The sequence below is a fragment of the Abramis brama genome (genome assembly GCF_963993115.1).
Source record: "Abramis brama genome assembly, chromosome: 1".
NCBI lineage: Eukaryota > Metazoa > Chordata > Actinopteri > Cypriniformes > Leuciscidae > Abramis > Abramis brama.
The window spans coordinates 44,990,333-45,003,888 of NC_139963.1; the positions used below are offsets into that span (position 1 = coordinate 44,990,333).

At 40.5% G+C, this 13,556-nt stretch overlaps 1 protein-coding gene across 1 annotated transcript in view; it reads left to right on the forward strand.

Annotated features, from left to right (window-relative positions):
* The window catches only part of LOC311088136 (histone lysine acetyltransferase CREBBP-like), a 53,797-nt gene that overhangs the window by 23,068 nt on the left and 17,173 nt on the right, over positions 1-13,556 (forward strand). The window lies entirely within an intron of this gene.

Sequence of the window (13,556 nt, forward strand, 5' to 3'; positions counted from 1 at the left end):
GATACAGATAAAAGTCACTTAATGTATTTATTAAGCAGTTATACAAAACCTTGATTCACATACATTTTAAAAGGGCATGTAAAAAGATGTACAGAATATCAAAGCAAATTGTTAATTGAAAACAAAATAAATGTAATTTATTTGATTCATGCAATGTGGCTTTATCGTCTGCTAACATGAACCACAAAATCAACATAATTCATCAACTATCCTACAAGTCATCAAGGAATATACAATACAAAACCTCTAGCTTTGTACAACTTTTAACAAACGTTTTTACAAACCAGTTGATTTAGCAATCACTGCACAACACTTGGACACATGTTTGTAAGAGCACAGCAGACTATGACAACTTTGTCCAAGAACTACAGTCTCACCCTCACATGGCAGAACCATATTTATGGGAATTTTAGAAGACAATATTTTGTATTTGTTCATTAATTTTTTTTTTCTCATTATTGCGGCAACCCACGCGATCCGGCACCTTCTCGTCAGCTCCTCCATCTGCTTCCCATGTTGTTTTTTCAAGGAAGGAAAGTGGAAAAAACTTATTCTGTTGTTCATTTTCCTCCCTGAACGATCGTGTGACCTGCTATGGCAGTTCTTGATCAAGCAGTACTGACCAACCATATCGACGTTACTAAAAATCTCAACAGAAAATCTAAACACAGCCTCCAACACATGAATTCACATACAGCGGAATAGGGCGCGATCCTCTCAATATGGCGGCGGACCCATAATGCAACACGGCGTGACGTCCCCTTCACATTCCCTATAGATGACTAGCTTTTCCGCATCTTCGATATTGGAACTCTTTAAACTTGCAGTCGCTTGGTCCATGTTCTTTCCCCAGGCATCTATAGCACTCTCGGTCGGTGTTGCTTCTTGACTCCTGGACTCGTGCTGCTTCACTCCCCGCAGGCCTAGATAATCCGTCCGCAGATACGATGCGGGCGGTCCCTTTTGCATGGACTGCATGCCACTGGTGGTACACTCAAAATTGTTTGTTATTTCAAGCATACGTGCCCATGCAAGTCCTTCATCACTTGCGGCATTCAACAGTTTTCGGCGCAGTTCTTTGTCAATTATGCCACACACGAATTGATCTCTTAGCTGCTCCTCCAAGCTGGCGCCAAATTCGCAGGTGCAGGCCAGCCCCTTTAAGCTAGCTAGTCCCCAAAAGATTCTCCAGCTTGCTGTGGACGATTCCGGAACGTGAATCTTTCAGCCAACACATTCTTTTTTGGTGTAAAAAAGTCTCTTAATGCCTTCAATAAGTCAGAGAATTCTGTCTCGCTTACCTTGCTCGGTGCAATCAGATCTCTTAGCAGTGCAAACGTGTTCGGACCGACCAACCACCCAGCCAGCACAGCCATGTGGGGCCCAAATGGGTTTGACCTGGGCTATCTAACTGGGACCCAGCCAGTTTTGTCCTCGGTTTCCATGTAGGCCCCACATGGGTTTGCCCAGATGAAATGAACACTGCTTAGTGTGCACACTACAGGCTGTTTAATGTAACACTTAATCAGTGTTGGAGGTAATGAGATAATTAAGTGATTGAATAATGATAGTGCATTATTGATGAACACCTGTTGTTAACAAGCAGAATCACTGAATGAAAGAGAAACACAAGAACTACTTCCAGCCACTGCCTTGGATGAAATCAACTGAAGATAAAATACATTACATCTCTCAAGATCTGATTAAACAACTCCACAAACAGCATTACCAGCTTCACTTATTAGTAACCAGACTGACTTTATTTCTGTCAGACATCTACAGAAGTTCTTAGTGAGAATTAACAGAGGTTTAGATGTTGATTACTTATTTGAAAGTAATAGTTTGATTTGATGTTACCATTGTGGCGATCAGTGTGTGCTTTAGTCAGGCTGTTGACTTTTTAACATTAGTTTTTCTCTGGCAGCTGTGTCTGTTTTTTATGATGAGAACAGCAAGAGAAAATATAATCAGATGCTGTAAGCTGATTGATGATAAGAGTATAATCATCATGAGGTAGCTTAACTCGCTGATATTTTGTGTAAGGTTTGTACGGGTAGTATGTCATTCATTTTGTTTTATTGTTTTGATTCTACAGCAAGAGATCTAGCACAGTTAAATCAGAACATCAAATTATTTTTAAAACCCAATTTACACATGTTGGACTACTGACAGATCTACTTGCACACAGACATCAAGAATCAGCATATGAATCTCAACAATGGTGACATGCTTCATAGTGCAATGCATTCTGAGTGCATCATACGAAACTTATCCATAGCTCCCAGAATGCATTGCACCATGAAGCATGTCACCATTGTTGAGATTCATATGCTGAATCTTGATGTCTGTGTGCGAATAAATCTCACAGGAGCCCAAAATATGTAAATGGTGTGTTAAAAATCATTTGACGTTTTGATTAAATTCTATTATTCTCTTGCTGTAGAATCACAACAATAAAACAAAATGAATAACATACTATCCATATAAACCTCACACATAATCAATGAGCTAAGCCACTACATGATGATTATTATACTCTTATCATCAATCAGCTTACAGCATCTGATTATATTTTCTCTTGCTGTTCTCGCCATAACAAACAGACACAGCTGCCAGAGAAAAACTAATGTTAAAAAGTCAAGAGCCTGACTAAAGCACACACGGATCGCCACAGTGGTAACATCAAATCAAACTATTACTTTCAAATAAGTAATCAACATCTAAACCTCTTCTTAATACTTTTCTGTAGACGTCTGACAGAAATAAAGTCAGTCTGGTTAGTAATAAGTGAAGCTGGTAATGCTGTTTGTGGAGCTGTTTAATCAGATCTTGAGAGATGTAATGTATTTTATCTTCAGTTGAATTCATCCAAGGTTGTGGCTGGAAGTAGTTATTGTGTTTCTCTTTGCTTCAGTGATTCTGCTTGTTAACAGCAGGTGTTCATCAATGATGCACAATCATTATTCAATCACTTAATAATCTCATTACCTCCAACACTGATTCAGTGTTACATTAAACAGCCTGTACTGTGCACACTAAGCAGTGTTCATTTCATCTGGGCAAACCCATGTGGGGCCTACATGGAAACCGAGGACAAAACTGGCTGGGTCCCAGTTAGATAGCCCAGGTCAAACCCATTTGGGCCCCACATGGCTGTGCTGGCTGGGCACAGACAAAAATTCCACTCGCTGCCGGTCAGATTCAATCTTGTTGGCCCCCAGAAACTGCAGAAGCCTTTCTTCATAGTTTTCAAAACATTTCCAACGTTTTGTCGAACGTTAATCCTGTGTTTGTAATGTTGAGCGCCATGCTTGCTTTTCACGGTGGGAGCAACCCGCTGCAAAATACAACATCAAAATCCCATCCTCATCACCAAACTTGTTATGTCAAATGAAACAAATACTAATGAAACAAATACGATGACTGATTGTCTTTTGGATTGTTGATTTTATTTGCTAACTGCCGGTGCAGTGAGACGTATGCTAGGCCAGATTCGTCTCGAAGTCGTGCATCTTCAAATGTGAAGCCATGCGGAAAATTAGAAAAACTGCTGTATGGCAAGCCATTTTAACATTTAAAAGCTAGACTGGATATGTGTTGCAGATATCTGTAATTCAGTTTTGCCTAGTCAAAAAGAACATTTCAGATATCCACAACTACATTCTTCCTATCCATAATTGTAATTTCAGATATCCACAAAGACATTCTTCCTAGGACAAATGACGTCACTTTTGCCATTCATTTGTATGGGGTTTATCATTACAGATATCTACAATTCAGTTGCAGATATCCACTATGTGAATTACGGATATCTGCAACTGAATTGTAGATATCTGTAATTCTAGTTTGAGATATCTTCAATTTGATTCTGACTAGTCATAACTCCAGTTCAAGATATCTTTAATTCACCTCAATTCAAGATATCTACATGTTCCTTTTCAGATATCTTAAATTAAGTTTTGACTTGGCGAAATGACGTTGTAGATATCTGTAACTGGAGTTATGACTAGTCAAAATGACGTTGTAGATATCTTAAACTGGAGTTAGGGATAGTCATAATTTAATTGTAGATATCTATTATCAAGTTATAGATATCTTGAAATTAATTTTGATTAGAGATATCTGAAATTTGAGATATCTGTAACTTTCATTCTGCCTAGTCAAAATGTAATTACAGATATCTTGAATTAGAGTTTTGACTAGGCCAAATGACGTTGCAGATATCTGTATGTAAATTAGGCCCGCATCACACTTTAGGCGGGAGCAGAGTGTGTTGTTCAAATCATCAAATCACATAGAACCTGTTAACTGTTAACTTGTAATTAGCACTGATTAGCACAGCAACCAGAGTTTTTAATAGTCTTTTTAATGCTGTTAGATACTGTTTCAAACTGAAAAAATAAAATAAAAAATAAGAACTAATCTGAACTAAGAACTTTTTTTCTCATTTAAGGAAGTTAATGTTATTGTACTTCCATGGCAAGAATAGCATGCATGTCAGCATCTTTATTAAAGTGAATTAATGTGAATCTCTTTCACGCATAAATCTTACGACAACAATAACCTACGTAATTTTAAGCATGATCATAAACATAGCATTGCAACATTTTTTTTTTGTATATAAAATATTGTATATAATTTTTTTTTATTTGTATATAAAAAACATTTTCTGGCGTTTTTTTCGATTACAGCCAACTGCTTCTTTCTTCTTCCACTCATAGAAATAAGGAAATTAACCCACTTCTTCTTTGATTATGGCGGGGAGGGGAAATTACTTATTTATGGATATCTAAAATAGAGCAACGTCATGCACAATAATTTGCACTAGTCATAATGACGTTTGAGATATCTTTAACTTTCATTCTGCCTAGTCAAAACTGAATTACAGATATCTGCAATTGTCATTTAAGATGTGTGACGAGTTGAATGTCATTTTCAATGACGTCATTGCAGATATCTGTAATTCAGTTTTGCCTAGTTGCCTAGTTGCCAGTTTGCCTAGTACAGATATCTTGAATGACAATTCCAACTATCCAAAATGTAATTACGACTAGTCAGAAAGACATTGTTGATATCTACAATGTTAATTCCGGATAGTCAAAATTAGCTTTTAAATGTTAAAATGGCTTGCCAAACTGCTGTGCACACCGCCACCGAAAAATGGACACTCGCACACTCAAAGCGCACGACCGCCCACACCACGATGATGTCATTTTTTTCCATGCGCACCTTCGCGCTCGTGCAGACGCGATGAGTATAAACACTTGCTGTGTCTCAATTCGCCTACTTATACTACGCCCTAAAGGTATGTGCTCTTTTTGTAAAGAAAAAGTAGATACTTTTGAGTGTGTAGCAAAAGAGTACACAAGCTTTGGGACAAACTATCACGGTCATACAATTGCGTCTTTAACGGTTGCTCTCTGTCGCATCCTGTCACAGTAAACTGGCCTGCCAATCATCTTGTCACAGTTAAAATCCTCTACATTTAATTAAGTGTGCTTGCTGAAAGCAGGACACTTATTGTTCTTCTTAAGTTTTCTTCTTCTTATTATTATTATTATTCCCGGGAGAAAAATTTTGGCCAGCTCCTGCGCCTAGGCCCTTTGAGAAAGAGACACCGTTCCAACTTTAAAACGTACGGTCAGTACCGGTGTAAGTTGCTCGCGAAGATGACATCACGAGTCCATGTCGTTTGTCCGCCATATTGGATTGAACAGAAAGCGAATCTAAAGTTTCACAGGTCACAAATTTGGTCCGAACTTCACGAAACTAGACGTCCATGATCCTTGGACTAAGCCTCACAAAAGTTACTAGAAGGATTTTTGATTTTCGGAAGCGTTTGCCCGTCACAGCCAAACGAAATCATCGGCGTAGTCGCCAAACAGGAAGTCGTCCATATCTCAGAAACTATGTCACGTATCGAAACCAAACTTTGTACATGAACTCGGGACTCCAATGTGAGGAAGCACAAGATCTGTTTTTTTTTTATTTTATTTTTATTTCTAGCTAATAGACAAACCCATTTACCTATGTCTATGCAAGAGTTTCACCTCACACTTTTAATGTTAATGCATTTAGACAGTAGGTGGCACTGTTGTATTACATTTCACAGAGCTGCCAAGTCAGTGTAGGCTATATACTGCATTCGTTTTTACTAGGTTTGTATTTAATAAATGCAGGCATGAATTTCGTTTTTTGCATTGGTCTAATTTAATTTTCTTCATTTATTAATATATACAGATTTGTATGCATGAATTGTGCATTTCCAGTTCTCAAAGCAGTTAATAACAAAACAAAAAAAAACACTTTATACAAAATACATCATGCTCTTCTTCGCTAACCGAACAAACAATTCATTGTCTGTGGCTGTGTTTGTGCACACGGGAAATATGCTGCGCATAACAATAGAAAACAAGGAGAAACGCGCAGTCACATGCTCAAACAGTGCGTTCCATTTGACCGTAAGTGGACTGCGAAGTGGACTTCACAGGGTTTTCCGCCATCTTAAGTTAGATTCTAATCCGAAGGGAGCGAACATGTTCAGTTCGAAGGGCACTGCGCACGGCATAGGGAATAAGGGAACATCCATACATCACTTCACAGGAAGTGGAGAGCGATGATCACTCAACTGTCATTTCTACTGTCACAGTACTGTCATGTACTAGGATGTAGATGGCGCCGCGGATGGCTGCCTCGGTGTGGAGCTCTCCAGTCATTGTGTTGTTTTTGTTCGTTTGTTCTGCGTTTAGTCATTCTTTTCCTATCAGTTTCACCAAAGACGAACTTCTGGACATTAGGAAACACACACCAGACAAGTTTTTTACAGATTTTGATAACTCAGACGTTTTACTGGACATTCTCGTCGGAGGGGCAGCGGTGTTGTTAAAACGCGCGGTCAGACGCAAACGCGGGAAGCGCGCGGGCGCGCTGGTTAAACTCCGCGAGCGCGGCCTCCGCACTGCACTACCCAGTATTCATCTTGCGAATCTCCGATCTCTTCCTAACAAAATGGACGAACTTCTTCTCCTCACCCGCACTATCAAGGATTTTTTAAACTCCGCTGCTCTGTGCTTCACTGAAACCTGGCTGAGTGAAGCCATACCGGACAACGCACTACATCTGCCGGGCTTCCAGCTGTTCCGAGCGGATCGCATAGCGGAACTAACGGGGAAAACGAGAGGTGGTGGATTGTGTTTCTACATTAACGAAAGTTGGTGTTCAGATGTAACAACACTGAAGAAGATGTGCTCTCCTAATTTAGAGGCGCATTTCATAAACTGTAAACCTTTCTACTCGCCGCGGGAGTTTTCCTCATTCATTCTCGCGAATGTTTACATTCCTCCAGACGCGTGTGTGAGCGCAGCGCTACAACAGCTGGCTGAACATATAGCTGAAATGGAACAAAGGTACCCAGACTCTCTTTTAATCATTCTTGGGGATTTTAACAAAGTAAATCTCTCCCGTGAACTGCCAAAATACAGACAGCATGTTACATGTCCTACCAGAGACAGTAATATATTGGACCACTGTTACACCACGATAAAGAATGCGTATCACTCCGTCCCACGGGCAGCTTTGGGGCTCTCTGATCACTGTTTGGTTCATCTTATACCGACCTACAGGCAGAAACTGAAATCAGCTAAACCTGTAATAAGGACTGTAAAAAGATGGACCAATGAAGCAGAGCAGGATCTACAGGCCTGCTTCGATTGCACTGATTGGACTGTTTTTGAAGCTGCAGCCACCGATCTGGATGAGCTCACAGATACTGTAACATCATCCCAGCCAGCACAGCCATGTGGGGCCCAAATGGGTTTGACCTGGGCTATCTAACTGGGACCCAGCCAGTTTTGTCCTCGGTTTCCATGTAGGCCCCACATGGGTTTGCCCAGATGAAATGAACACTGCTTAGTGTGCACAGTACAGGCTGTTTAATGTAACACTGAATCAGTGTTGGAGGTAATGAGATTATTAAGTGATTGAATAATGATTGTGCATCATTGATGAACACCTGCTGTTAACAAGCAGAATCACTGAAGCAAAGAGAAACACAATAACTACTTCCAGCCACAACCTTGGATGAATTCAACTGAAGATAAAATACATTACATCTCTCAAGATCTGATTAAACAGCTCCACAAACAGCATTACCAGCTTCACTTATTACTAACCAGACTGACTTTATTTCTGTCAGACGTCTACAGAAAAGTATTAAGAAGAGGTTTAGATGTTGATTACTTATTTGAAAGTAATAGTTTGATTTGATGTTACCACTGTGGCGATCCGTGTGTGCTTTAGTCAGGCTCTTGACTTTTTAACATTAGTTTTTCTCTGGCAGCTGTGTCTGTTTGTTATGGCGAGAACAGCAAGAGAAAATATAATCAGATGCTGTAAGCTGATTGATGATAAGAGTATAATAATCATCATGTAGTGGCTTAGCTCATTGATTATGTGTGAGGTTTATATGGATAGTATGTTATTCATTTTGTTTTATTGTTGTGATTCTACAGCAAGAGAATAATAGAATTTAATCAAAACGTCAAATGATTTTTAACACACCATTTACATATTTTGGGCTCCTGTGAGATTTATTCGCACACAGACATCAAGATTCAGCATATGAATCTCAACAATGGTGACATGCTTCATGGTGCAATGCATTCTGGGAGCTATGGATAAGTTTCGTATGATGCACTCAGAATGCATTGCACTATGAAGCATGTCACCATTGTTGAGATTCATATGCTGATTCTTGATGTCTGTGTGCAAGTAGATCTGTCAGTAGTCCAACATGTGTAAATTGGGTTTTAAAAATAATTTGATGTTCTGATTTAACTGTGCTAGATCTCTTGCTGTAGAATCAAAACAATAAAACAAAATGAATGACATACTACCCGTACAAACCTTACACAAAATATCAGCGAGTTAAGCTACCTCATGATGATTATACTCTTATCATCAATCAGCTTACAGCATCTGATTATATTTTCTCTTGCTGTTCTCATCATAAAAAACAGACACAGCTGCCAGAGAAAAACTAATGTTAAAAAGTCAACAGCCTGACTAAAGCACACACTGATCGCCACAATGGTAACATCAAATCAAACTATTACTTTCAAATAAGTAATCAACATCTAAACCTCTGTTAATTCTCACTAAGAACTTCTGTAGATGTCTGACAGAAATAAAGTCAGTCTGGTTACTAATAAGTGAAGCTGGTAATGCTGTTTGTGGAGTTGTTTAATCAGATCTTGAGAGATGTAATGTATTTTATCTTCAGTTGATTTCATCCAAGGCAGTGGCTGGAAGTAGTTCTTGTGTTTCTCTTTCATTCAGTGATTCTGCTTGTTAACAACAGGTGTTCATCAATAATGCACTATCATTATTCAATCACTTAATTATCTCATTACCTCCAACACTGATTAAGTGTTACATTAAACAGCCTGTAGTGTGCACACTAAGCAGTGTTCATTTCATCTGGGCAAACCCATGTGGGGCCTACATGGAAACCGAGGACAAAACTGGCTGGGTCCCAGTTAGATAGCCCAGGTCAAACCCATTTGGGCCCCACATGGCTGTGCTGGCTGGGATATATCAGTTTCTGTGAGGATACATGCATTCCTACCAGGACATTCTTATCATTCACTAATGATAAACCATGGTTTACTGGGAAACTCAAACAGCTTCGTCATGCCAAAGAAGATGCTTACAGAAGTGGGGATAAAATCTTGTATAACCAGGCCAGAAACAGACTGACAAAGGAGATCAGAGTTGCTAAAAAAAGCTACTCTGAAAAGCTGAAAAACCAGTTTTCAGCCAACGACCCGGCATCAGTCTGGAGAGGCCTGAGGAACATCACCAACTACAAATCACCATCCCCCCCATCTGTGGAGAATCAACAACTGGCTGACACTCTCAATGCATTCTATTGCAGGTTTGAGAAGCCCAGACTCACACCTCACACCCGCTCTGATGTGCACTTCACACATCCACCATCACCTCCTGCAACCCCTCTCCTCCCCCCTTCTGCCATCCAACCTGAGCTTAAGGTCTGCGTGGAGGACGTGAGCAGAGTCTTCAAAAAACAGAAGACTAGGAAAGCTTCAGGCCCAGACGGCATCTCATCTGCTTGTCTAAAAGCCTGTGCTGACCAACTGGCCCCAGTCTTCACGCAGATCTTCAACAGATCATTGGAGCAGTGTGAAGTTCCCTGCTGCTTCAAACGCTCCACTATCATCCCGGTTCCCAAAAAAACTAAAATCACTGGACTTAATGACTACAGACCTGTCGCTCTCACGTCTGTGGTCATGAAGTCGTTTGAAAGACTGGTGTTGGCCTATCTGAAGGACATCACTGGACCCCTGCTGGATCCCTTTCAGTTTGCTTACAGAGCAAACAGGTCTGTGGATGATGCAGTCAACATGGGACTGCACTATATCCTGCAACATCTTGACAGACCTGGGACTTATGCACGGATCTTATTCGTGGACTTCAGTTCGGCCTTCAATACCATCATCCCTGATCTTCTCACAGCCAAACTGACTCAGCTCTCCATGCCATCCTCAATCTGTCAGTGGATCTCCAGCTTCCTGACGGACCGGCAGCAGCTAGTGAGACTGGGGAAACTCACATCCAGGACCCTCACCATCAGCACTGGCGCCCCCCAAGGGTGCGTTCTCTCCCCACTGCTCTTCTCCCTTTACACTAATGACTGCACTTCTAAAGACCCCTCTGTCAAGCTCCTGAAATTTGCAGACGACACCACTGTCATCGGTCTCATCCAAAATGGTGACGAGTCTGCTTACAGACTGGGGGTTGAACAGCTGGCTGTCTGGTGCAGTTATAACAACCTTGAGCTGAACACACTCAAAACAGTGGAGATGATTGTGGACTTCAGGAGAAACACCCCAGCACTCCCCCCTCTCACCATCATGAACAGCACTGTGGAAGCAGTGGAGTCATTCAGGTTCCTGGGCTCTACCATCTCTCAGGACCTGAAGTGGGCAAATCACATTGACTCCATTGTGAAAAAGGCCCAGCAGAGACTGTACTTCCTTCGCCAGCTGAAGAAGTTCAATCTGCCACAGGAGCTGCTGATCCAGTTCTACTCAGCCGTCGTTGAGTCTGTTTTAAGCACTTCCATCACTGTCTGGTTTGGTTCAGCTACCAAATCGGACATCAGGAGACTACAACGGACAGTCCGGACTGCAGAGAGGATTATTGGTGCCCCCCTGCCAACCCTCCAGGACCTGTACTCTTCCAGAGTGAGGAAGAGAGCAGGTAAAATCATCACAGACTCCACTCACCCTGGACACCACCTGTTTGAACTGTTACCGTCAGGACGGCGACACAGATCACTGGCCACAAGAACATCCAGGCACAGGAACAGTTTCTTTCCACAGGCCATTTCCCTTCTGAACACTTAACATGCCCCCAAGGCATATGCCTGTAAGTGCAATACTCCCACTGTCTAGTGCAATATTCTCTAACTCAGGTGATATTTATATCTATATTATTCATACTACTCAAAATACTGTAAATATGTTTATAATCTGTAACATGCGCTAGACTCCCACTGTCTGGTGCAATATTCTCTAACTCAGGTGATATTTATATTTATATTATTCATACTACTCAAAATACTGTAAATATGTTCATAATCTGTAAATGTTTATTCGGACTAAACCCAACTGTGACCCTACTTTTTTACTTTTATACAATTTTTATTTATTTTTTATATATTTTTATTCTTAGAATTTGTATTACTATGTTTCTTGTTGTATTTGTATTTGTATATGTGCACTGGAAGCTTCAGTACCAAGAAAAATTCCTTGTGGGTGCAAGCACACTTGGCAATAAAGCTCTTTCTGATTCTGATTCTGATTCTGATTTCGCGCACCACGTCATCACCAGTCAGAACGGTCATAACTAACGATGGAGGAGTTTACGTATGTGTGTAGGCTAAGTATTCATACATTTCGCCATTGTTATACAAATGACAGTATTTTAACGGTTATTGTTGTGAATATTACATATACTATTTTTGATGATTATAATTTACCTCAGTGAATGCAGCCAGCTTAACTAGTTTGTGAAAGTGATTTTATTTTAGGTAGTTGTAAAATAGTGCAATATAATTGTAAATATATAATATAATAATAAAAATTAAAATATGAATGTAGTCCTATATATACATTTATGTTATATCATAATCTGCGCGACTCCGTCGTTGACTTTCTTTGATGACATTTGCAGGGCGTTTCAAATGAGCGGTTATTGTCAGTGAAGTCCACTTCAACTGATATACCGTGCTCAGGGAGTAGGGGAGCAGTGAACACTGCGTATGGACCCTGTCGAATGGAACGCACATTAGATGTGTAAAAACAAGTGGAAAGCGCGAGCGCGCCACTGTCTCCTTTCCACAAGCGCTTGTTCTCCTGTGGCGTCTGTCGTTGCTATGCAACCGTGAACTGCGCTCTCCATGATGACAAGAGCTGTGTCTGAAATCGCTCCCTATCCACTATATAGTGCACTATTTAGGGTGTCGGCCATTTTGTAGTGGTGTCCGAATTCTGAGTGAACGACATCATTCCCTACATTCTTCACTACTTTTACCCACAATCCTCTCTGAATTCGAGTGTACATACGATGTACACCAGGGCCGGAGTGGGGCCACTTTTCAGCCCGGGAGTTTCAGGCCCAAGACTGGCCCTCTTTTTCCATGGTGGAATTCCAAATTAACACTTTTTCCAAATTGGACAAATGAAGCAACAGTTCAGCTCTTACCATTGTGTAGTTTTTATTAATAACATGGTTCAACAAATAATGTAAAGGTTAAATAATAATTCACTTAAGCTGAGAAGTTAACAAAAAATGTTCCACTATTCCACAAGGATAGGTTGATAAATTAACAAAAGCAGAAAGAAAGAAAGAAAGAAAGAAAGAAAGAAAGAAAGCATTTGAAATGTATCCCACTCTTCCACAAAGAGGCATATTGAACTAATGTTTACAGATTTATTTGTATTCAAAAATAATGCTTTTTTAATAAAAAAAAAACGTGATACCTAATGACATTTGAGGTTATTAAAACAGTAAGTCCCGCCCATCGACTGCCAAAAGTAAAAGTGTTCGAGCGAGCAAAAGCAGGAGATCAAGAGCGTGGGGAATGATCATGCGCGTGCGAAGGCTTGTATTGCGTGCAGAGGAGATGTCATGGTCTCATGGTACAACCCATGCAGAGGCTGCGCGCTGCGGTGTCAGAATGCGGAACGTGTGTAGCCTAATGTAACTAACGTGACAAATGTAAAAAAAAGAAAAAAAAAAAAATCCTCGACCGGCCCAAAAGTGAAGCGGCCCACCGGGAATTCTCCCCAGCCGGCATTTCAACGTTGATTCAACGTGTCAGAATGTTGAATCAACGTCAGGGACCAAGGTTGAATCAACGTTGGATTATGATTCGATTTTGCAAAACGATTCAACGTTGAAATCGTGACGTTGTTTCACCGTTGATTTCGTGACGTTGTTTCACCGTTGATTCCGTGACGTTGTTTCACCGT